Genomic DNA, 24737 nt, shown 5'->3' with positions numbered 1-24737 from the left:
AGAGCCGTTAACTATGTGGGATGCTGAGGTCATACTTCTAAAAGTAAATGACTCACTAGTACCTTACAAAATGCTTCTGCTGCTGCCCCTGTGCCTCTGTCATAAATAAAAATGATCCTGATCCTCAGACCTCTAGAGAAAAACATTTGTGTCACCTCTGTGACAAAGCCAAGAGATTAGTTCAACCATTGCCACGGGGAAGTCCATAACACTGATGGTACTGACTTGATTTGAGGTTCTCTGGAAGAAGAAACTTATAAAAACTTTTACCTATAAGAGCAATAACATCTGCAGACCTAATGTAAAAGACAAAACACAAGACCCCAAACTGTCAAAGTCTTCAAAAACAAGAAGTCTATAAAACTGTCACAGCCAAGAGGAGCCTAAGAAGTTATAACATGGAATGACTAAATTGAATGTAGAATCTTGGTTGGGATCCTGGGACAGAAGAAGAATATTAGGTAAAAAATAAGGCAATCTGGGGCTTCCACGGTGGCACAGAGGTTGAGAATCTGCCTGATGATGCAGGGGACACGGGTTCGAGCCCTGATCTGGGAAGATCCACATGCCGCAGAGCAACTAGGCCCGTGAGCCACAGCCGCTGAGCCTGCGCATCTGGAGCCTGTGCTCCACAACAAGAGAGGCTGCGACAGTGAGAGGCCCGCCCATCACGATGACGAGTGGCCCCTGCCTGCCACAACTAGGGAAAGCCCACACACAGAAACGAAGACCCAACACAGCCAAAAATATAAATAAATTAATTAAAAGAAGGCTCAACATTTAAAAAAAAAAGGAATTCTGATGAAGTACAGACTTTAGTTAATAATACTGTTTCAGTGTTGGTTCACTAAGTTGAACAATTGTACCATACTAATGTACAATGTTAAGAAGGGAAATTTGTTGTGGAGTGTATGAATATGATCTTCACAATTACTCTGTAAACCTAAAACTGTTCTAAAATAAAAAGTTTTTAAAAACCACACAATACCAGGTGATGAGATCTGGGAGACAACAGAATTAAACACTGAATGGGGGTGGCCATGTGGAATGGTTTGGAGGGAACACCTTCTCCCTAACATGTGCACCACAAGGATTGAACCAGAGAAGATGAGGAAGAGTGGAAGGTCAATTTGGGAAGGCTCTTTACTGGGTGTTGAGGAAGCACTCCCTTTCTCTAACCAGAGCACGTAGACTCCTCTGCACCCCTCCCCTCCCCCCACGTATCTTCAAGGGTAGTGCTTTGTGATGTCACAGCCACCCCAGCGCTACCATTGGCTGACCAATCAAAGCTGATGGGTGTGGCTCTTCATTGTCCTGGCAGGGTATATATAGAGAGGCCAGGAGCCTTGGAGTAGAGCACACTGTTGCTACTCACATGGCAGAGGAAACTACAGTCCCCCAGGAGCCTAACCGTGATGCACGGACAAACACCGAGAGGTCAGAGCAACAAACACCGGGGGGCCAACGCAGAAGGGAGAGGGTGAATTCTCCACTCCAGGGCTATAAGATGGAAGAGGTCAGATTACCCGACTCACGTGCCTCCTCTTCATCCCCCACCCAAGACTTACCCAGCCCTTCCCTGGCACAAACCCCTTCTCAATCCACACCCATTCTCTCAAAGTTCTCCTTCCCATCCTCTTTCCCCAAATCAATATCTTTCTGTATCACTTTGTTTTCCGACCAGATTCAGGAGGTGGTCGAGTTAAGAAAATCAGTCCGTCGTCAGAATTCGGGAAGAGGTTCTACACAGAAGAAGTCAAAGATGCTAGCATTCTATTACTGGCGGAGTACAACAATGACTAAAGAGCCAGAGGAGGATGAAAACGTCCCAGAGGGCTCTTCCAGCAGTTCATAAAGTGCTGCCCTGGGTCTATCAGGTGACTGAGACCTTGCTGTCTCTGTTGTCTCTCCAGAGAATGCACTGGAGACATGGTCACCTGTGTAGAGCCAAATAAAAAAGCCCTCAGCTATTGATGTGCAAGCTGTTGTAGAAAGATGTGTGTGTATCTCTGTCTGTTCTTCGGTGATGGGGACTGAAGGAAGGCAGGAAGGGGCAGCCGTGTGAGAAGGGAGGGAGGTAGTATCCTGCCAGTTTGGGGCACAGACCAGACAGTCCATAGTTAGCCAGACACCGGGAATAAGGACTTGGTGAGGACTGAGCTCTGAAGACAGATTTCTTCCTGAACACTTTATCCTGCTGTTGAGGAGGAAATGGACTTGGTGTTTCCGTGTGTGTTTGGGAGGTCCCAGATGGGGAGAGGGGTGCTGTATGGGTGGTGGCAGTGTGTGTCATAATCTGATTCCACTTTTGATGTTTGACAATAGACAGTTTTGAAGCCTCATTAATTCCCCTTCCCCTTCTGGCCCACATCTGGCCACACTTTATGTTCATCCACTCCCAGCCAGGGAGTAGGTGAACATAAAATAGAAACAGATATGCCTAACCTGAACCATCCAAATTATTTCCGTGCCTAAATTTTCCATAGCCAAGACATCCATTACCCTAAAATATCCTCTAGTGCACGTGGAGAACCTGACCCAATAAGTAATCAAGTTAAGTCTCTGGCCCTTATAATCAGCTTGAAAACTATGGGACCCTATGGACCTTTCCCCCTAGTTAAAATAAAACCTTTCACCTCAGTGTTTAAGAAAAGGTTCAATCTAAATGAAAGCACGGTTTTCACAGATTGAAACCCATTATATAAGACCTAGTTAGAGAAGGTGTGGTTATCCCCACTTCTGCTGCATTTAACAGCCAAGTTTTACTTGTTCTTAAACCCTGCAAAACAGGACCGGTGCCTCAGTGTGAATTCGTACCCTTGGCGTCATGGCCCCACCTATAGAAATGACTGATTCCACCCAATAATAAATAAGTAACTGGTAAATACTTTGCAGTTAGAGCAAAGTATTTGGCTAGCATGTTCTATTCAGTGCCTAGTTCAACAACCTCTCAGCTGCAGTTAACCTTCACCTTTAAAGGGACACAATACACCTTCACCTGGGTACTCAATGGGCTCAGTCTCCACGCCTGCCATCTCACATAGTCTTCACAGGCAATATTTTAACCAGCTCTAACTTTTTTCGGGTACACAGTTATGACATCACACTAATGACATCCTCCTTTGAGGAGATTCACATGAGACCCATAGTACAGGGCCCCACCACTTCAGTTAAGCTCCTGAAAATTATTTAGTAAGTTGAGGGCTGCTCCAGTCCTGACAGTGTCAAGAAACAGCTTTCAGTCTTCTTAGGACCCACATTGTTAAAACAAGCCCAACATGTTTTCGACATGTTTAGATTCTGGAGGCAACACTCCTCATTTACAAAGCTTTTTTTTTGTTCTGTAACTTGCAAAGAGACCCAACTTGAATGAGACCCCCTGTAAAAAGATACTAGAATCTGCCTGAATGGCCATAGAACAGGCATTCCTGTTACGGCCCCCCGGGATTCCTTCACTGTGGGAGCTTGAGCAACCTTCTCTCATATATCTTGGAGTCCCTCTCCCATCAGTGATGGCCGTTAGTTGCATGGGCTTCTGATACAAGGAACTACCTTCCTTGGCCCAATGCTGTATGCCATTAGTGTAGCAATTGGTGGGTGCATACTGGACTTTCCTGGAAATATAGACTATCTCAGGTCCTGAACCTGTGACCCTCAGTATACAGCTGCCCGTTAGGCCTTTGATCATGGAAACAGCACCCTGCAAGCCCAGCACAGCTAGTGAGGCCTCCTTGCTACAGGATGGAGCTGAACCTGGGCTCTCTGCATACCCTACTTTCAGGAGAGGGTAACGTCCCCTGTGCTGTGTCCCTTGCCGGATGCCACAGTGCTAGAGGAGGTCATCTCTTAGAACACTTGGATACCTGGGGAGCCCCTTAGGCTCAACACAGTGAATACCAAAGGGGGTTCATTCACTTAACCAATGGCATTGCCACTGTCACACTTAATGGAGCTTGCTTGACTCTTGCTGCTTTTCATCTCTTAATCAGAATGTTCCTGATAAAGGACAGGACACAGGATCAGCTCAGTTGGCCAAACTTTAGCCAGTTATCTTAGCACTTGGCCATGTCTTAGCCAACAATTGGCCACATCTTCACATTTTTATAGATCTTTGGGCCACTGGAGCGGTCTGACCATCTGTTCTGGCCAATGAAAACAATTCCTTCTCCAAGGTTGCCTCATTTGGGGTAAAGAACTCATAGAATCTCTTGCCTCACGGATACCCAAAATATAAATCAAGGTCACACATCTTCTGCACATATTAAAGCCACAATACAATGTCTCACCATAGCACTCTTTATCTTCTTTGAAGTTCTGCACATTGATATTGAGACTAAGGCACTCATTTCACTTCTCAGAATATATAGTACGAGCTCTTGATAGTACTAGATATTCAATGGAACGTTCACCTTTCTTATTGGTCTCATGCTGCAGGTGACATAATGGCTTAAATAAACAAGTGCAAGTTAAATTAAATAAACCACGCAATGTTTTAGTTATCAGACAAACACCATGGGTAAGTTGTCATTGAGACTGATCCCATTTTTTCAGTTTTATTGATGTATAATGGATAAATAAAACTTGTATATACTTAAGGTGTAGAACTTGATGTTTCGATTATTTCTATATCTATACCTATATCTATAGAATGAAAGAATCACAACCATCTAATTACCCATCACTTCACAGTTACCAGTTTTTTCTTTTTTCTTTTTTTGGTCTAACTGCATTTTTGATGCATAACTCATTATGTGAGTAATAATCCTTTTCATACCTTCTTGGTATATGTGTGGCATCATTAGTCTTGACATTCAAACCAAATTTTGGGTGAGGGATGTACATTCCTCTTCTGTGAGGTGACAACAAGCTCACGTATCCATAAATATATATATATGTAGATATACTCATAGGCATATGAGTATGACACTTTAAAAAGATACCAGTATTTCAGGAAACAAATATGTCCTGAGTGCCTAGTAGGTGTCAGATATTACTCTTGGTTCTGGAATTAGAGTGAAGAACATGAAATCAATAGTTCCTGTCCTCAAGTAACTTCTGTTTTCATGGGCAATGGGGTCGTTCTTGTTGCTGGTGTGGGGAACCTTCTCTAAACAACTGATATTTGAATCAAGATCTGAAAATGAGGTCGAGTCAGCTGTGTGAAGACTTTGAAGAAGAGCATTTTAGGTAGACTAGCAAGTAGCAATGCCGTGAGGCCAGAACGAGAACAGTGTGTTGAGGAAGAGCAGAAGGGTGAGTGACTGGAGTGCAGTCAGAGAGGTGCAGAGCGGAGATTGATGACCGAGACTGGAGAGGCTGGCAGAGAAGTGGTCACATAGGGACCTGCAGGGTAAGAACTTGGATTTTATCTTACGTGCAGTGGAGGGCCACTGGATGGTTTGATAAAGGAAAGTGATGTCATCTGATGTATGTTTTAGAAAGTTCACTGTATGTTGTGAACTGTGTAGGACCAGAGGGGTGACAGGCTGTTGGGACAATACAGGTGTGATATGATGATGGCTGGGACTAGGGTTTAGCAGGGGGAATATAACTTAGTGTCTAGTTGAGCAGTTGGGAGCATAGGATTTAAAGTCCGATCTCAATGTACAGCTTCACCACCTAAAAGCTATTTGACCTTGAGTACGTTTTTTAACTCCTGTAAGACTTAGTTTCCTCATCTGTAAAAAGGGAATGATAGTAACATGTATCTAGATCTTAGAGCCATGCTGGGATTAAATGAGGTAATTTATGTAAAACACCTGACATTATATTAGGCCAATAATAAGCATTTGATTAAATGGCTTCTGTTGTTATCATCTATGATATAAATACATACATGCATAATCCTTGCTTCTTTCTCCCCCACTCCCCAAAAGCTAGTGTGTCTTATGTTAACTGCTGCTAACGCATGAGTACTGAACCCTTGTGTTTTCCTTGAAGACACAGTATTTTGGGGCACCTTACCTCAATGGTCAAGCATTCTGGTACCTTGAGATACTTTATAATGTGTCTGTATATGGCTTATGATGAATTTATTCAGTAAGTGGCAGTAGTGTCTGATTTCTAACATTCTCTTCTTTCTACCTAATGAATCATTGCTTGAATACCTATCCCCTTTTCTCCAACCTCTTCCACAGGTCCTAACTGAACAGCAACCCATATTTCTTCCTCAACTGCAAGCCTAATGTACTGAAGTTAGTCAGATTGCTTTGACAGTTGCTTCCTTTCATTAAATGCAGCTTTGAGTTCCTCCCTCAGAAAAACCTGCTTGCATGTTTCAAAGCAGGTTCTCATTTTATTAGTTCCTGATCAGGACTCTTGCAAAGTCTCTTGTTCCATTTGCCCATCTTCCACACATTACCATCATTTGAGACTATAAATAATAAACTGTTTACTTCCTCCTCCACATTCTTGATGAATGAAATAGGACTAGATGTTGATTCCTTCCTCTTTGAAGGGATTGCTTTCCCTTCCCCACCTAAGGCTGGTGAGTGATGAAAGCATCCTCAGTCTTTAAGGCTAAGCTCAAATGGTTCTTTCCCTCTGAAGCCTCTCTACCACCAATGCCTGCAGAGTTCATTGCCCCTATGGTCCTACAAATTCTTATATTAAAGCAATAGCCATATTGTATTAGAATGGTTCATTTATATGTTTGTCTTGTTGTAATATACAACAAGAAGGAGCATATTTCATTCATCTCTGTAATCCCAACCACTTTAACACACCTGACACAATGTCACGGTTGCTGCTCAATGTAGTTTGATGAACTGCTGGAGGACTGAACAATCAAATCATTCTGTAGATACTGGATCATTTCCTTAACCTGCTCTATAATGTTGGCTTTAGAAAATGTTAAACTTAAAATCATGTAAAATTTTTATTTTGAAAAACTCAAAGTACAAGAAAGAAAGTTAAAAAAAAAGAACCCTAAACACTAAAAACTCAAAACACTCTCTATGATATGCACACTTTCAGCAACTATCTCTTTGTACATGGCTTTACACATATGTAATTTACATGTGCATTTACATAAAGCAATTATATATAAATGTTGAGAATTATATATATATATATATATATACATACATATACATAAATATTGAGAAAGCCTGTACATCTATAGGATTTTTACACTTCATTAGCCACTCCTCCACTGGATAAGCAGTGTTAAAAGCCTGGTGTGAATCTTTGCATAGCTTTGTCTATGTTCATAAATAAGGTAACATACATATGTATGCATAAAAACATATAGGGGTACTATTTTACTCTTTACTGCACGTAGTTTTTCTCACTTAGAAACATTTCAGAGAAATGTTTTCCACATCGTCTGGTATAGACTTAACACCCTTTTTAAACTAGTTATGTAAAATGCAATGGTTTGAGTGAAAGACAACTTATTAAACCATTCCTCTATTGAGGACATTCAAGTTGATTCCAGTTTTTTGGCTACTAGGAAAAACGTTGCAATTAATCTGAATATATACGTAAAATTTATTTTGTTCATATTCACTGTTATATACCCGTGCTTTTATCTTCTATGGAAGAAGGCCCCGGAAATGGAATTGCTAAGTTAAAGTTTATGTAAATTCTTAATTTTAATAGGGGTTGCCAGGTTGACTTCCAAATGGCTTTAATATACTGCACATTTCCCTCGGCAAATGTATGAGATAACATATTAACCTCCACAACACTCCAGCAATGTGTGATAACATGTTTAATGGTCTTAAAGTGATATTTCCTTGTTAATTTAATTTCAATATGCCTGATTGCTAGTAAAGTTGAGTAATTTCACTTGTTTATTGGCAAGGGGGTTTTCTGCCTCCTTGAACAGCCCTTTTTACCCTTTTTAACCACTTTCAATTAGGGTGTTTGTCTTTTCTTATTAATGTGTAGGAAATTTTTTATATGTTGGATATTGAACCCTTTATCTGTTGTGTGTCTTACAAATATATGTTCCTCTATTAATTGTCTTCTGGTTTTATTTACCTTTACGTTTGCCATATGATTACATTTTAAGTTTTAAGCACTCAAATATGTCAGTCATTTCTCCAGAGTGTCTAGGTTTTCCAGCTTGCACAGAAATTTTTCTTGACTCCTAGATTATACATACGTTTTCCATAATATATATATTTTACTTCAACATTTTTATCTTTAGATCATACAGAACTTCATGTTGTGTGAGAGAGGAGTCCAAACTTATTTTATCCTTTTTAATACATATAAATAATAAATGTATGCAGTACTACTAAGCAGAAAATAGAGTCAAAAAACCAAACAAAGCCCACTTTATTTTGGATACAAATCCAGCCCTGAAACTTGCTAGCTGTTGCCCTGAGAAAGTCATTTAATTTATGTGAACCTCTTTCCCCATTTGTAAAAGGGAGATAATAATGTCAACATGACAGAAGTTTTATGAGAATTAATGTATGTCAAACACAGTGACTGGCATATAGAGTCAGAGGTCAACAAAGATAGCTATAATGACTGTTGTTTAACTCCCTCTGAAATGCTTTCACCTTGAACACGCTTAGGAATGCTGATAGGCCCCAGCGTGTCTTGCTTCATGGCTCACTTTGATTTTGCATCTTTAATGGAGTTTTTGTTATACAGTGCTCCTAAGGTAAAAAAAAAAGAAAAGAAAAAGAAAAACATTACAGGAAGTTGGCCTCAAAGATATTATCAACCAGGTAGAGTGCTACTGAGGTGAACATTACAGGACAGATTAAGGCGGCCCAGATTCACCTCACACAGAAATACATCCTTTCACAAAGGGAAAAGATCTGCTAGAAGCTCCTGCTTCTAGAAAAATAAGAAAAGGTTGTTAATAAGTGTGATGACTTGGGGGAAGGTGGCAAACATATTTGAGGCTCCGAATTTCCAGAGAGTATTTGAGAGAACACTTTGCTCTATATGGCCCAGGGAAATTAACCAAAAGCTCCCTAACTTGGGTGTCCCTCGTGCGCCATATACCATCACTGACAGAACTGGAATTTATAGTCAATACTAAGTGCCCTTATAGATCATTTTTCATTTCATAGGAAGGAGTAATAACTTTCCTAAGCAGTTAGGAAAGTTATTTATTTATTTATTTTGAACAAACACACTTTTTTTTTTTAACATCTTTACTGGAGTATGATTGCTTTACAATGGTGTATTAGTTTCTGCTCTATAACAAAGTGAATCAGCTATACATATACGTATATACCCACATCCCATCCCCCTTGCGTCTCCCTCGCTCCCACCCTCCCTATCCCACCCCTCTAGGTGGTCAAAAAGCACTGAGCTGATCTCCCTGTGCTATGTGGCTGCTTCCCACTAGCTATCTGTTTTACATTTGGTAGTGTATATATGTCCATGCCACTCTCTCACTTTGTCCCAGCTTACCCTTCCCCCTCCCCGTGTCCTCAAGTCCATTCTCTAGTAGGTCTGCGACTTTTTTTTTTTTTTTTCGGTACGCGGGCCTCTCACTATTGTGGTCTCTCCCGTTGTGGAGCACAGGTTCCGGACGTGCAGGCTCAGTGGCCATGGCTCACGGGCCCAGCCGCTCCGCGGCATGTGGGATCCTCCCAGACCGGGGCACGAACCCGTGTCCCCTGCATCGGCAGGCGGATTCTCAACCAGTATGCCACCAGGGAAGCCCAGGTCTGGGTCTTTTTTCCCGTCTTGCCCCTAGGTTCCTCATGACCATTTTTTTTTAAAAATTCCATATATATGTGTTAGCATACGGTATTTGTTTTTCTCTTTCTGACTTACTTCACTCTGTATGACAGACTCTGGGTCCATCCACCTCACTACAAATAACTCAGTTTCGTTCCTTTTTATGGCTCACTAATAGTCCATTGTATACATGTGCCACATCTTCTTTATCCATTCATCTGTTGATGGACACTTAGGTTCCTTCCAAGTCCTGGCTATTGTAAATAGAGCTGCAATGAACATTGTGGTACATGACTCTTTTTGAATTATGGTTTTCTCAGGATATATGCCCGTTAGTGGGATTGCTGGGTCATATGGTAGTTCTATTTTTAGTTTTTTAGGGAACCTCCATACTGTTCTCTTTAGTGAATGTATCAATTTACATTCCCACCAACAGTGTATGAGGGTTCCCTTTTCTCCACACCTTCTCTAAGAATTTGTCCATTTCTTCCAGGTTGTCCATTTATTGTTTGTAGATTTTTTGATGATGGCCATTCTGACCGGTGTGAGATGATACCGCATTGTAGTTTTGATTTGCATTTCTCTACTGATTAACGACATTGAGCATTCTTTCATGTGTTTGTTGGCAATCTGTGTATCTTCTTTGGAAAAATGTCTATTTAGGTCTTCTGCCCATTTTTGGATTGGGTGGTTTGTGTTTTTGATATTGAGCTGCATGAGCTGCTTGTAAATTTTGGAGACTAATCCTTTGTCAGTTGCTTCGTTTGCAAATATTTTCTCCCATTCTGAGGGTTGTCTTTTCATCTTGTTTATGGTTTCCTTTGCTGTGCAAAAGCTTTTATGTTTCACTCGGTCCCATTTGTTTATTTTTAGTTTTGTTTCCATTTCTTTAGGAGGTGGGTCAAACAAGATCTTACTGTGATTTATCTCAAAAGAGTGTTCTTCTTTTATTTCCTCTTAGAGTTTTAGTATGTCTGGCCTTACATTAAGGTCTTTAATCCATTTTGAGTTTATTTTTGTGTATGGCATTAGGGAGTATTCTAATTTCATTCTTTTCCATGTAGCTGTCCAGTTTTCCCAGCACCACTTATTGAAGAGGCTGTCTTTCCTCCATTGTACACTCTAGCCTCCTTTATCAAGATAAGGTGACCATGTGTACATGGGTTTATCTCTGGACGTTTTTGGACGGAATGTCCTATAAATATCAATTAAGTCCATCTTGTTTAATGTATCATTTAAAGCTTGTGTTTCCTTATTTTTTTTCATTTTGGATGATCTGTCCATTGTTGAAAGTGGGGTGTTAAAGTCGCCTACTATGATTGTGTTACTGTCGATTTCCCCTTTTATGGCTGTTAGTATTTGTCTTATGTATTGAGGTGCTCCTATGTTGGGTGTATAAATATTTACATGTGTTATATCTTCTTCTTGGATCGATCCCTTGATCATTATGTGGTGTCCTGCTTTGTCCCTTGTAAGTCATTATTTTAAAGTCTATTTTGTCTGATATGAGAATTGCTACTCCAAATCCAAAGCTGAGACCCAGGAGCTGTGAGAACAAAGAAGAGAAAGGGAAACCTCTCCCAGCAGCCTCAGAAGCAGCGGATTAAATCTCCACAATCAACTTGATGTACCCTGCATCTGTGGAATACATGAATAGACAACAAATCATCCCAAATTGAGGAGCCAGGAGTTAGTGCTGTGCCTCTGAGGTGGGAGAGCCAACTTCAGGACACTGGTCCACAAGAGACCACCCCGCTCCACATAATATCAAACGGCGAAAATCTTCCACAGATCTCCATCTCAACACCAGCACCCAGCTTCACTCAATGACCAGCAAGCTACAGTGCTGGACACCCTATGCCTAACAACTAGCAAGACAGAAACACAACGCCACCCATTAGCAGAGAGGTGGCCTAAAATCATAAAAAGTCCGCAGACACCCCAAAACACACCACCAGACGTGGACTTGCCCACCAGAAAGACAAGATCCAGCCTCATTCACCAGAACACAGGCACTAGTACCTTCCACCAGGAAGCCTACACAACCCACTAAACCAACCTTAGCCACTGGGACAGACACCAAAAACAATGGGAACTACGAACCTGCAGCCTGCAAAAAGGAGACCCCAAACACAGTAACATAAGCAAAATGAGAAGACAGAAAAACACACAGCAGGAGAAGGAACAAGTTAAAAACCCACCAGACCTAACAAATGAAGACGTAATAGGCAGTCTACCTGAAAAAGAATTCAGAATAATGATGGTAAAGATGATCCAAGATTCTATTTCCCAGATCCAAAATCTTGGAAATAGAATAGACAAAATGCAAGAAACAGTTAACAAGGACCTAGAAGAACTAAAGATGAATCAAGCATCGATTAAAAACACAATACATGAAATAAAAAATACTCTAGATGGGATCAATAGCAGAAAAACTGAAGTAGAAGAACGGATAAGTGAGGTGGAAGATAAAATAGTGGAAATAACTGCTGCAGAGCAAAATAAAGAAAAAAGAATGAAAAGAACAGAGGACAGTCTCAGAGACCTCTGGGACACGATTAAACGCACCAACATTCGAATTATAGGGGTTCCAGAAGAAGAAGAGATAAAGAAAGGGACTGAGAAAATATTTGAAGAGATTATAGTTGAAACCTTCCCTAATATGGGAAAGGAAATAGTTAATCAAGTCCAGGAAGCACAGAGAGTCCCATACAGAATAAATCCAAGGAGAAATACGCCAAGACACATATTAATCAAACTGTCAAAAATTAAACACAAAGAAATCATATTAAAAGCAGCAAGGCGAAAACAACAAATAACACACAAGGGAATCCCCATCAGGATAACAGCTGATCTATCAGCAGAAACTCTACAAGCCAGAAGGGAGTGGCAGGACATAATTAAAGTGATGAAGGAGAAAAACCTGCAACCAAGATTACTCTACCCAGCAAGGATCTCATTCAGATTTGAAGGAGAAATTAAAACGTTTACAGACAAGCAAAAGCTGAGAGAGTTCAGCACCACCAAACCAGCTTTACAACAAATGCTAAAGGAACTTCTCTAGGCAAGAAACACAACAGAAGGGAAAGACCTACAATAACGAACCCAAAACAATTAAGAAAATGGGAATAGGAACATACATATCGATAATTACCTTAAATGTAAATGGACTAAATGCTCCCACCAAAAGACACAGATTGGCTGAATGGATACAGAAACAAGACCCATATATATGCTGTCTACAAGAGACCCACTTCAGACCTAGAGACACATACAGACTGAAAGTAAGGGGATGGAAAAAGATATTCCATGCAAATGGAAACCAAAAGAAAGCTGGAGTAGCAATTCTCATATCAGACAAAATAGACTTTAAAATAAAGACTACTAGAAGAGACAAAGAAGGACACTACATAATGATCAAGGGATCGATCCAAGAAGAAGATATAACAATTGTAAATATTTATGCACCCAACATAGGAGCACCTCAATACATAAGGCAAATACTAACAGCCATAAAAGGAGAAATCGACAGTAACACAATCATAGTAGGGGACTTTAACACCCCACTTTCACCGATGGACAGATCTTCCAAAATGAAAATAAATAAGGAAACACAAGCTTTAAATGATACATTAAACAAGATGGACTTAATTGATATTTATAGGACATTCCATCCAAAAACAACAGAATACACATTTTTCTCAAGTGCTCATGGAACATTCTCCAGGATAGATCATATCTTGGGTCAGAAATCCAGCCTTGGTAAATTTAAGAAAATTGAAATTGTATCAAGTGTCTTTTCTCACCACAATGCTATGAGACTAGATATCAATTACAGGAAAAGAGCTGTAAAAAATACAAACACATGGAGGCTAAACAATACACTACTTAATAACGAAGTGATCACTGAAGAAATCAAAGAGGAAATTAAAAAATACCTAGAAACAAATGACAATGGAGACACGACGACCCAAAACCTATGGGATGCAGCAAAAGCAGTTCTAAGAGGGAAGTTTATAGCAATACAATCCCACCTTAAGAAACAGGAAACATCTCGAATAAACAACCTAACCTTGCACCTAAAGCAATTAGAGAAAGAAGAACAAAAACACCCCAAAGTTAGCAGAAGGAAAGAAATCATAAAAATCAGATCGGAAATAAATGAAAAAGAAATGAAGGAAACGATAGCAAAGATCAATAAAACTAAAAGCTGGTTCTTTGAGAAGATAAACAAAATTGATAAACCATTAGCCAGACTCATCAAGAAAAGAAGGGAGAAGACTCAAATCAATAGAATTAGAAATGAAAAAGGAGAAGTAACAACTGACACTGCAGAAATACAAAAGATCATGAGAGATTACTACAAGCAACTCTTTGCCAATAAAATGGACAACCTGGAAGAGATGGACAAATTCTTAGAAATGCACAACCTGCCAAGACTGACTCAGGAAGAAATAGAAAATATGAATAGACCAATCACAAGCACTGAAATAGAAACTGTGATTAAAAATCTTCCATCAAACAAAAGCCCAGGACCAGATGGCTTCACAGGCGAATTCTATCAAACATTTAGAGAAGAGCTAACACCCATCCTTCTCAAACTCTTCCAAACAATATCAGAGGAAGGAACACTCCCAAACTCATTCTACGAGGCCACCATCACCTTGATAGCAAAACCAGGCAAGGATGTCACAAAGAAAGAAAACTACAGGCCAATATCACTGATGAACATAGATGCAAAAATCCTCAACAAAATACTAGCAAACAGAATCCAACAGCACATTAAAAGGATCATACACCATGATCAAGTGGGGTTTATTCCAGGAATGCAAGGATTCTTCAATATACGCAAATCAATCAGTGTGATACACCATATTAACAAGTTGAAGGAGAAAAACCATATGATCATCTCAATAGATGCAGAGAAAGCTTTCGACAAAATTCAACACCCATTTATGATAAAAACCCTGCAGAAAGTAGGCATAGAGGGAACTTTCCTCAACATAATAAAGGCCATATATGACAAACCCACAGCCAACATTGTCCTCAATGGTGAAAAACTGAAACCATTTCCACTAAGATCAGGAACAAGACAAGGCTGCCCACTCTCAACACTCTTATTCAACCTAGTTTTGGAAGTTTTAGCCACAGCAATCAGAGAAGAAAAGGAAATAGAAGGAATCCAAATTGGAAAAGAAGAAGTAAAGCTGTCACTGTTTGCAGATGACATGATACTATACATAGAGAATCCTAAAGATGCTACCGAAAAACTACTAGAACTAATCAATGAATTTGGTAAAGTAGCAGGATACAAAATTAATGTACAGAAATCTCTGGCATTCCTGTACACTAATGATGAAAAATCTGAAAATGAAATCAAGAAAACACTCCCATTTACCATTGCAACAAAAAGAATAAAATATCTAGGAATAAACCTACCTAAGGAGACAAAAGACCTGTATGCAGAAAATTATAAGACACTGATGAAAGAAATTAAAGATGATACAAATAGATGGAGAGATATACCATGCTCCTGGATTGGAAGAATCAATATTGTGAAAATGACTCTACTACCCAAAGCAATCTACAGATTCAATGCAATCCCTATCAAACTACCACTGGCATTTTTCACAGAACTAGAACAAAAAATTTCAAAATTTGTTTGGAAAAACAAAAGACCCCGAATAGCCAAAGCAATCTTGAGAACGAAAAACGGAGCTGGAGGAATCAGGCTCCCTGACTTCAGACTATACTACAAAGCTACAGTAATCAAGACAGTGTGGTACTGGCATAAAAACAGAAAGATAGATCAGTGGATCAGGATAGAAAGCCCAGAGATAAACGCACGCACATATGGCCAACTTATCTTTGATAAAGGAGGCAGGAATGTACAGTGGAGAAAGGACAGCCTCTTCAATAAGTGGTGCTGGGAAAACTGGGCAGGGACATGTAAAAGTTTGAGATTAGATCATTCCCTAGCACCATACACAAAAATAAGCTCAAAATGGATTAAAGACTTAAATGTAAGGCCAGAAACTATCAAACTCTTAGAGGAAAACATAGGTAGAACACTCTATGACATAAATCACAGCAAGATCCTTTTGGACCAACCTCCTAGAGAAATGGAAATAAAAACAAAGATAAACAAATGGGACCTAATGAAACTTCAAAGCTTTTGCACAGCAAAGGAAACCATAAACAAGACCAAAAGACAACCCTCAGAATGGGAGAAAATATTTGCAAATGAAGCAACTGACAAAGGATTAATCTCCAAAATTTATAAACAGCTCATGCAGCTCAATAGCAAAAAAACAAACAACCCAATCCAAAAATGGGCAGAAGACTTAAATAGGCATTTCTCCAAAGAAGATATACAGACTGCCAACAAACAAATGAAAGAATGCTCAACATCATTAATCATTAGAGAAATGCAAATCAAAACTACAATGAGATATCATCTCACACCAGTCAGAATGGCCATCATCAAGAAATCTAGAAACAATAAATGCTGGAGAGGGTGAGGAAAAAAGGGAACACTCTTGCACTGCTGGTGGGAATGTGAATTGGTACAGCCACTATGGAGAACAGTATGGAGGTTCCTTAAAAAACTAAAAATAGAACTACCATATGACCCAGCAATCCCACTACTAGGCATATACCCTGAGAAAACCATAATTCCAAAAGAGACATGTACCAAAATGTTCATTGCAGCTCTATTCACAATAGCCTGGAGCTGAAAACAACCTAAGTGTCCATCATCGGATGAATGGATAAAGAAGATGTGGCACATATATACAATGGAATATTACTCAGCCATAAAAAGAAACGAAACTGAGCTATTTGTAATGAGGTGGATAGACCTAGAGTCTGTCATACAGAGTGAAGTAAGTCAGAAAGAGAAAGACAAATACCGTATGCTAACACATATATACGGAATTTAAAAAAAAAATGTCATGAAGGACCTAGGGGCAAAACGGGAATAAAGACACAGACCTACTTGAGAATGGACTTGAGGATATGGGGAGGGGGAAGGGTAAGCTGTGACAAAGCGAAAGAGAGGCATGGACATATATACACTACCAAACGTAAGGTAGATAGATAGTGGGAAGCAGCCACAGAGCACAGGGAGATCAGCTCGGTGCTTTGTGACCGCCTGGAGGGGTGGGATGGGGAGGGTGGGAGGGAGGGAGATGCATGAGGGAAGGGATGTGGGAACAGATGTATATGTATGACTGATTCACTTTGTTATAAAGCAGAAACTAATTAAAAAATTAAAAAAAAAATTACAGCAACTCTGAAATCCTGATTTTATAACATACCTCTCTTGGGCTACAACTGATTATCCTTCCTAGCAAAGTACCTCCATCACATGCAGGTATACACAACTACACCCACCCAACTCTAAAAATTCCTCAATTTTGAACTCCAATCTGTGAATTCTACTACTTTTCAGCATCAGCCACATTTCTCTTTTCGCATTTCCTCATTGCTTACCAATTTATCATTAGTATCACTTACTTTCATCAACCTTCATCTCCCTACTCACTTTCCCACCCTAGTATTTCCCTGGCAAAACCACAACCCTTGTTAAATTTAGCTATCTACCTGCTTTGTTCCTATATAAGAGTGATGGATGTTGCTGTAGAAATTTACAAGGCAAAGCTAACTGATCTCACCTTAAATTCTTGACCACATATCTTAAATGATCAATCCTTCCATATTATACACCCATTTCCATTATACAAAATGAATATCCAATACTTTATCATCCCCTCAATTTCTCAAAACCCTACCCTCACTCTTGTTATTTTATGCCCTTAGCTCATCCTTCACTGAGAAAACTGAAGAGTCAAGAGAAAATTCTTTTATATCTTCCCCACCAAATCTACCATCTTACCAGCATTTGTAATCATACCATAATCATTTCCTTCTCCACTGTAGAATCTATAAATATTACTCATTCTCATGGAAAGCCAAGATTTCCACATTTGCTACCGATCCCATCTACTAGTGCTCTGAATACCCCTCTTGCTTTCTCAATATTTTTTCTTCTGCAATTATCCCTTTGGATTTTTATGTCGTCAGTTTCATTCAGTCATTTATATTGGCTAGATGCATTCTAGAATCTACCCTCTTAAAAATACACTCTCTTAATACCAAATCCCCCTCCAGCTATAGTCCCATATTTCTCCTCCCCTTAGCACCAAAACTCGCAAAAGAAATTGTCTATCCGCCCCTCACTTTCTAATCTCACATTTTCTCCTTAATACACATCCAGGTTTATATTAAAATATTTTCCACTCTTTCAATTTCCTTCTTATCAAATTTACCAATGACCTCTCTACTAACAAGTTCAATCGTCATTTGTCTGTCCCTATATTACCTGTAAAAGTATTTAATAAAGTTGTCCATTTTTTACTTCTTGAAACGTTATCTGCCCTTTGCTTTTGTGTTGCTCAATTCACCTGTTTTTTTTTGTTGTTGTTGTTGTTGCTGTTGTTCCCTCCTTTTCAACTCTTTTCATTATATACCTAGGAGTAGAGTTACTGGGTAATATGGCAAGTCTATGTTTAACTTGTTGAGTAACTGCCAAAATGTTTTCCACAGAGGCTGTATCATTTTATGTTCCCACCAGACGTGTATGAGTGTTTCAATTTCTCTACATCCTTGTCAATACTTGTTATTTTCTTTTTAAAAAAGTTATAGCCTTCCTAGTGGGTATGAAGTGGCATCTCATCGTGGTTTTGATTTGCATTTCCCTAACGACTAATGGTATTGAGCATATTTTCATATGTTTGTTGGCTATTTGTATATCTTCATTAGCACAATGTCTATTTAAGTCCTTTACCTGATTTTCAGTTGGGTTGTTTGTATTTTTGTTGTTGAGTTGTAAGAGTTCTTTCTGTATTCTGGATACTACACTTTTATTAAATATATGATTTGCCAGGATCTCTCTTTAGTGTGCCTTTTGCTTTCTTCATGGTATTTTTTTGCAGAAGAAAACATTTTAAAATTTTGATATAGTCCAATTTACTCTTTCTTTGTTGCTTGTGCTTTTTGTGTCATATCTAGGAAACCATTGCTTAACCAAGTTCTATATGCTTTTGATCCCCATAACTGACCAAAAAAGTTGAAACCCATTCATTCAACAGAAATATTCATGGCCACCTACTATGTGCCAGGCTCTACTGTAAATACTGGGGAGCGTGATGAACAAGATGGTGGAGACAGAGATTGCTAGCTTATCTCCAACATTTAAGTTCTCCTCTTCTACCAGGTAGACTACATTTCTCATTTTCTCTTGTAGTTAGATGTGGCTATGTGAGTTTTTACCAAGGAAATGTGAGCAGGAGTAATGCATACCCCTTTTGAGCCTGCCCCATAAATATTCCCATGTGCCCTCCTATATGCTCTTTTCTGCTTCTGCAATTGGAATGGAGATGTCCTGGCAGAAATGACAGAAACCACTCTTTTGCCACTTATCTCAATAGGGTTGTGACGAGGATTAAATATGTATATGGGTATTTAGCATAATTCATACATAGTGTTAGTAGTCAATAAATGTTAGTTTCGGTAATTATTATTACAGTCTTTGGGTGCTACAGTAGTCACCCAGGATGGGAAACATGTTAGAAACCCCTCATAATTCAGCAGATAGTACAATGAAGTCTGCTCTTTTGTGACCAGTGTGTCAGAACTCCTGAGGCTAGCAGTCTTTTCTCTTTCTACACAGTTTCTCTGTGATGAACCAAGATAATTCTAAGCCACCTTAAATAATATTTAAAGGACCATAATTTGGGAAATACTAATCTAGTGAAACGTAGTTTAACTGAAAACAATATGAGTGTGGTTATAATGGTTATGAGAATTCTAAACTGTGCTAAACACCTTGCATTTACACAACATTATTCTATAAAAGAGCCCTACCACTGCCTCTTCCCCTGCTTCCCTAGATCGGATAAGGAAGCTCAGGTACTCTCTCTTCTGTGGGCCAGGAGGAAGTTCAGGCTGTGCAAAACCTGACCTGTGTGTGGGAACACTCCAGCGTCATCCCCTCACCACCATAAAAGCCAAGCCAGTCTCCTTCTTCTGCTCTCTCAAGCCATTCTTGAACCTGCTTGAGAGCCTGCCCTGCTCTCCCCAGAAAGCCTCCTTATGTAGTAAGGTTTTTCATAATCTCTAGGTGTATGTGTTATCAGTTTCGACATCCAAACCGAATTTGGGTTGAAGGGTCCATCCTGTCTCTGTGGTGTGATTACAACAACTGGTCCTGTGAGCAGGACATCAAGGTGCTATCCCTTACCACCGGGGGTCTTTCTTCTCTTGCTTTGGCTTTCTAACTGGCTCTGCTCTATGCTGGTGAACAGGCACTTGGGCTACGGCCTGCTGGCTAGCTTGTGCTTTGAACATGCTTCTTTGTGCTGCATTTGTTAGTCCTACTGAGTGTCTGCTAAAGCTTTGACCAACATAAGTCAGTTTAGCCACTTGGCATATAGTGAAAGGATTATTGGATTGGGACCTTCCTTAAAGCAGTCCTGAATCCTGTGTCTCAACCTGGACCTATTTGTGATTCTCAGGTTGAATCACGTGTTTCAATTCCAAACTAAGGTGCGACTGATACTAACCTCAAAGAAATGACTCTTACCTTGTGGACACTGGTTGTGTCTCAACCTCATGTTGGCCCCCTTTCTATATAGAGCTCAGGAGAAAGACTGACAGTCTGTTCAATATACAGGTCCATTGGATGGTCACTCGTGTGGAGGAAGAGCCGTTAACTATGTGGGATGCTGAGGTCATACTTCTAAAAGTAAATGACTCACTAGTACCTTACAAAATGCTTCTGCTGCTGCCCCTGTGCCTCTGTCATAAATAAAAATGATCCTGATCCTCAGACCTCAAGAGAAAAACATTTGCGTCACCTCTGTGACAAAGCCAAGAGATTAGTTCAACCATTGCCATGGGGAAGTCCATAACACTGATGGTACTGAGTTGATTTGAGGTTCTCTGGAAGAGGAAATTTATAAAAACTTTTACCTATAAGAGCAATAAAATCTGCAGACCTAATGTAAAAGACAAAACACAAGACCCCAAACTGTCAAAGTCTTCAAAAACAAGAAGTCTAAAAAACTGTCACAGCCAAGAGGAGCCTAAGAAGTTATAACAAGGAATGACTAAATTGAATGTAGAATCTTGGTTGGGATCCTGGGACAGAAGAAGAATATTAGGTAAAAAATAAGGCAATCTGGGGCTTCCACGGTGGCACAGTGGTTGAGAATCTGCCTGATGATGCAGGGGACACGGGTTCGAGCCCTGATCTGGGAAGATCCCACATGCCGCAGAGCAACTAGGCCCGTGAGCCACAGCCGCTGAGCCTGCGCATCTGGAGCCTGTGCTCCGCAACAAGAGAGGCCGCGACAGTGAGAGGCCCGCCCATCACGATGAAGAGTGGCCCCTGCTTGCCACATCTAGGGAAAGCCCACGCACAGAAACGAAGACCCAACACAGCCAAAAATAAAAATAAATTAATTAAAAGAAGGCTCAACATTTAAAAAAAAAGGAATTCTGATGAAGTACAGACTTTAGATAATAATACTGTTTCAGTGTTGGTTCACTAAGTTGAACAATTGTACCATATTAATATACAATGTTAAGAAGGGAAATTTGTTGTGGAGTGTATGAATATGATCTTCAAAATTACTCTGTAAACCTAAAACTGTTCTAAAATAAAAAGTTTTTAAAAACCACACAATACCAGGTGATGAGATCTGGGAGACAACAGAATTAAACACTGAATGGGGGTGGCCATGTGGAATGGTTTGGAGGGAACACCTTCTCCCTAACATGTGCACCACAAAGATTGAACCAGAGAAGATGAGGAAGAGTGGAAGGTCAATTTGGGAAGGCTCTTTACTGGGTGTTGAGGAAGCACTCCCTTTCTCTAACCAGAGCACGTAGACTCCTCTGCACCCCTCCCCTCCCCCCACGTATCTTCAAGGGTAGTGCTTTGTGATGTCACAGCCACCCCAGCGCTACCATTGGCTGACCAATCAAAGCTGATGGGTGTGGCTCTTCATTGTCCTGGCAGGGTATATATAGAGAGGCCAGGAGCCTTGGAGTAGAGCACACTGTTGCTACTGACATGGCAGAGGAAACTACAGTCCACCAGGAGCCTAACCGTGATGCACGGACAAACACCGAGAGGTCAGAGCAACAAACACTGGGGGGCCAACGCAGAAGGGAGAGGATGAATTCTCCACTCCAGGGCTATAAGATGGAAGAGGTCAGATTACCCGACTCACGTGCCTCCTCTTCATCCCCCACCCAAGACTTACCCAGCCCTTCCCTGGCACAAACCCCTTCTCAATCCACACCCATTCTCTCAAAGTTCTCCTTCCCATCCTCTTTCCCCAAATCAATATCTTTCTGTATCACTTTGTTTTCCGACCAGATTCAGGAGGTGGTCGAGTTAAGAAAATCAGTCCGTCATCAGAATTCGGGAAGAGGTTCTACACAGAAGAAGTCAAAGATGCTAGCATTCTATTACTGGCGGAGTACAACAATGACTAAAGAGCCAGAGGAGGATGAAAACGTCCCAGAGGGCTCTTCCAGCAGTTCATAAAGTGCTGCCCTGGGTCTATCAGGTGACTGAGACCTTGCTGTCTGTGTTGTCTCTCCAGAGAAAGCACTGGAGACATGGTCACCTGTGTAGAGACCAAATAAAAAAGCCCTCAGCTATTGATGTACAAGCTGTTGTAGAAAGATGTGTGTGTATCTCTGTCTGTTCTTCGGTGATGGGGACTGAAGGAAGGCAGGAAGGGGCAGGCGTGTGAGAAGGGAGGGAGGTAGTATCCTGCCAGTTTGGGGCCCAGACCAGCCAGTCCATAGTTAGCCAGACACCGGGAATAAGGACTGGGTGAGGACTGAGCTCTGAAGACAGATTTCTTCCTGAACACTTTATCCTGCTGGTGAGGAGGAAATGGACTTGGTGTTTCCGTGTGTGTTTGGGAGGTCCCAGATGGGGAGAGGGGTGCTGTATGGGTGGTGGCAGTGTGTGTCATAATCTGATTCCACTTTTGATGTTTGACAATGGACAGTTTTGAAGCCTCATTAATTCCCCTTCCCCTTCTGGCCCACATCTGGCCACACTTTATGTTCATCCACTCCCAGCCAGGGAGTAGGTGAACATAAAATAGAAACAGATATGCCTAACCTGAACCATCCAAATTATTTCCGTGCCTAACTTTTCCATAGCCAAGACATCCATTACCCTAAAATATCCTCTAGTGCACGTGGAGAACCTGACCCAATAAGTAATCAAGTTAAGTCTCTGGCCTTTATAATCAGCTTGAAAACTATGGGACCCTATGGACCTTTCCCCCTAGTTAAAATAATACCTTTCACCTCAGTGTTTAAGAAAAGGTTCAATCTAAATGAAAGCACGGTTTTCACAGAATGAAACCCATTATATAAGACCTATTTAGAGAAGGTGTGGTTATCCCCACTTCTGCTGCATTTAACAGCCAAGTTTTACTTGTTCTTAAACCCGGCAAAACAGGACCGGTGCCTCAGTGTGAATTCGTACCCTTGGCGTCATGGCCCCACCTATTGAAATGACTGATTCCACCCAATAATAAATAAGTAACTGGTAAATACTTTGCAGTTAGAGGAAAGTATTTGGCTAGCATGTTCTATTCAGTGCCTAGTTCAACAACCTCTCAGCTGCAGTTAACCTTCACCTTTAAAGGGACACAATACACCTTCACCTGGGTACTCAATGGGCTCAGTCTCCACGCCTGCCATCTCACATAGTCTTCACAGGCAATATTTTAACCAGCTCTAACTTTTTTCGGGTACACAGTTATGACATCACACTAATGACATCCTCCTTTGAGGAGATTCACATGAGACACATAGTACAGGGCCCCACCACTTCAGTTAAGCTCCTGAAAATTATTTAGTAAGTTGAGGGCTGCTCCAGTCCTGACAGTGTCAAGAAACAGCTTTTAGTCTTCTTAGGACCCACATTGTTAAAACAAGCCCAACATGTTTTCGACATGTTTAGATTCTCGAGGCAACACTCCTCATTTACAAAGCTTTTTTTTTGTTCTGTAACTTGCAAATAGGCCCAACTTGAATGAGACCCCCTGTAAAAAGATACTAGAATCTGCCTGAATGGCCATAGAACAGGCATTCCTGTTACGGCCCCCCGGGATTCCTTCACTGTGGGAGCTTTAGCAACCTTCTCTCATATATCTTGGAGTCCCTCTACCATCAGTGATGGCCGTTAGTTGCATGGGCTTCTGATACAAGGAACTACCTTCCTTGGCCCAATGCTGTATGCCATTAGTGTAGCAATTGGTGGGTGCATACTGGACTTTCCTGGAAATATAGACTATCTCAGGTCCTGAACCTGTGACCCTCAGTATACAGCTGCCTGTTAGGCCTTTGATCATGGAAACAGCACCCTGCAAGCCCAGCACAGCTAGTGAGGCCTCCTTGCTACAGGATGGAGCTGAACCTGGGCTCTCTGCATACCCTACTTTCAGGAGAGGGTAACGTCCCCTGTTCTGGGTCCCTTGCCGGATGCCACAGTGCTAGAGGAGGTCATCTCTTAGAACACTTGGATACCTGGGGAGCCCCTTAGGCTCAACACAGTGAATACCAAAGGGGTTTCATTCACTTAACCAATGGCATTGCCACTGTCACACTTAATGGAGCTTGCTTGACTCTTGCTGCTTTTCATCTCTTAATCAGAATGTTCCTGATAAAGGACAGGACACAGGATCAGCTCAGTTGGCCAAACTTTAGCCAGTTATCTGAGCACCTGGCCATGTCTTAACCAACAATTGGCCTCATCTTCACATTTTTATAGATCTTTGGGCCACTGCCAGCGGTCTGACCATCTGTTCTGGCCAATGCAAACAATTCCTTCTCCAAGGTTGCCTCATTTGGGGTAAAGAACTCATAGAATCTCTTGCCTCACGGATACCCAAAATATAAATCAAGGTCACACATCTTCTGCACATATTAAAGCCACAATACAATGTCTCACCATAGCACTCTTTACCTTCTTTGAAGTT

This window comes from Mesoplodon bidens, assembly GCF_964165515.1.
Source record: "Mesoplodon bidens genome assembly, chromosome: X".
Classification (NCBI taxonomy): domain Eukaryota; kingdom Metazoa; phylum Chordata; class Mammalia; order Artiodactyla; family Ziphiidae; genus Mesoplodon; species Mesoplodon bidens.
The sequence above is the reverse complement of the archived record's forward strand: the minus strand, read 5'-3'. Positions refer to the sequence as shown.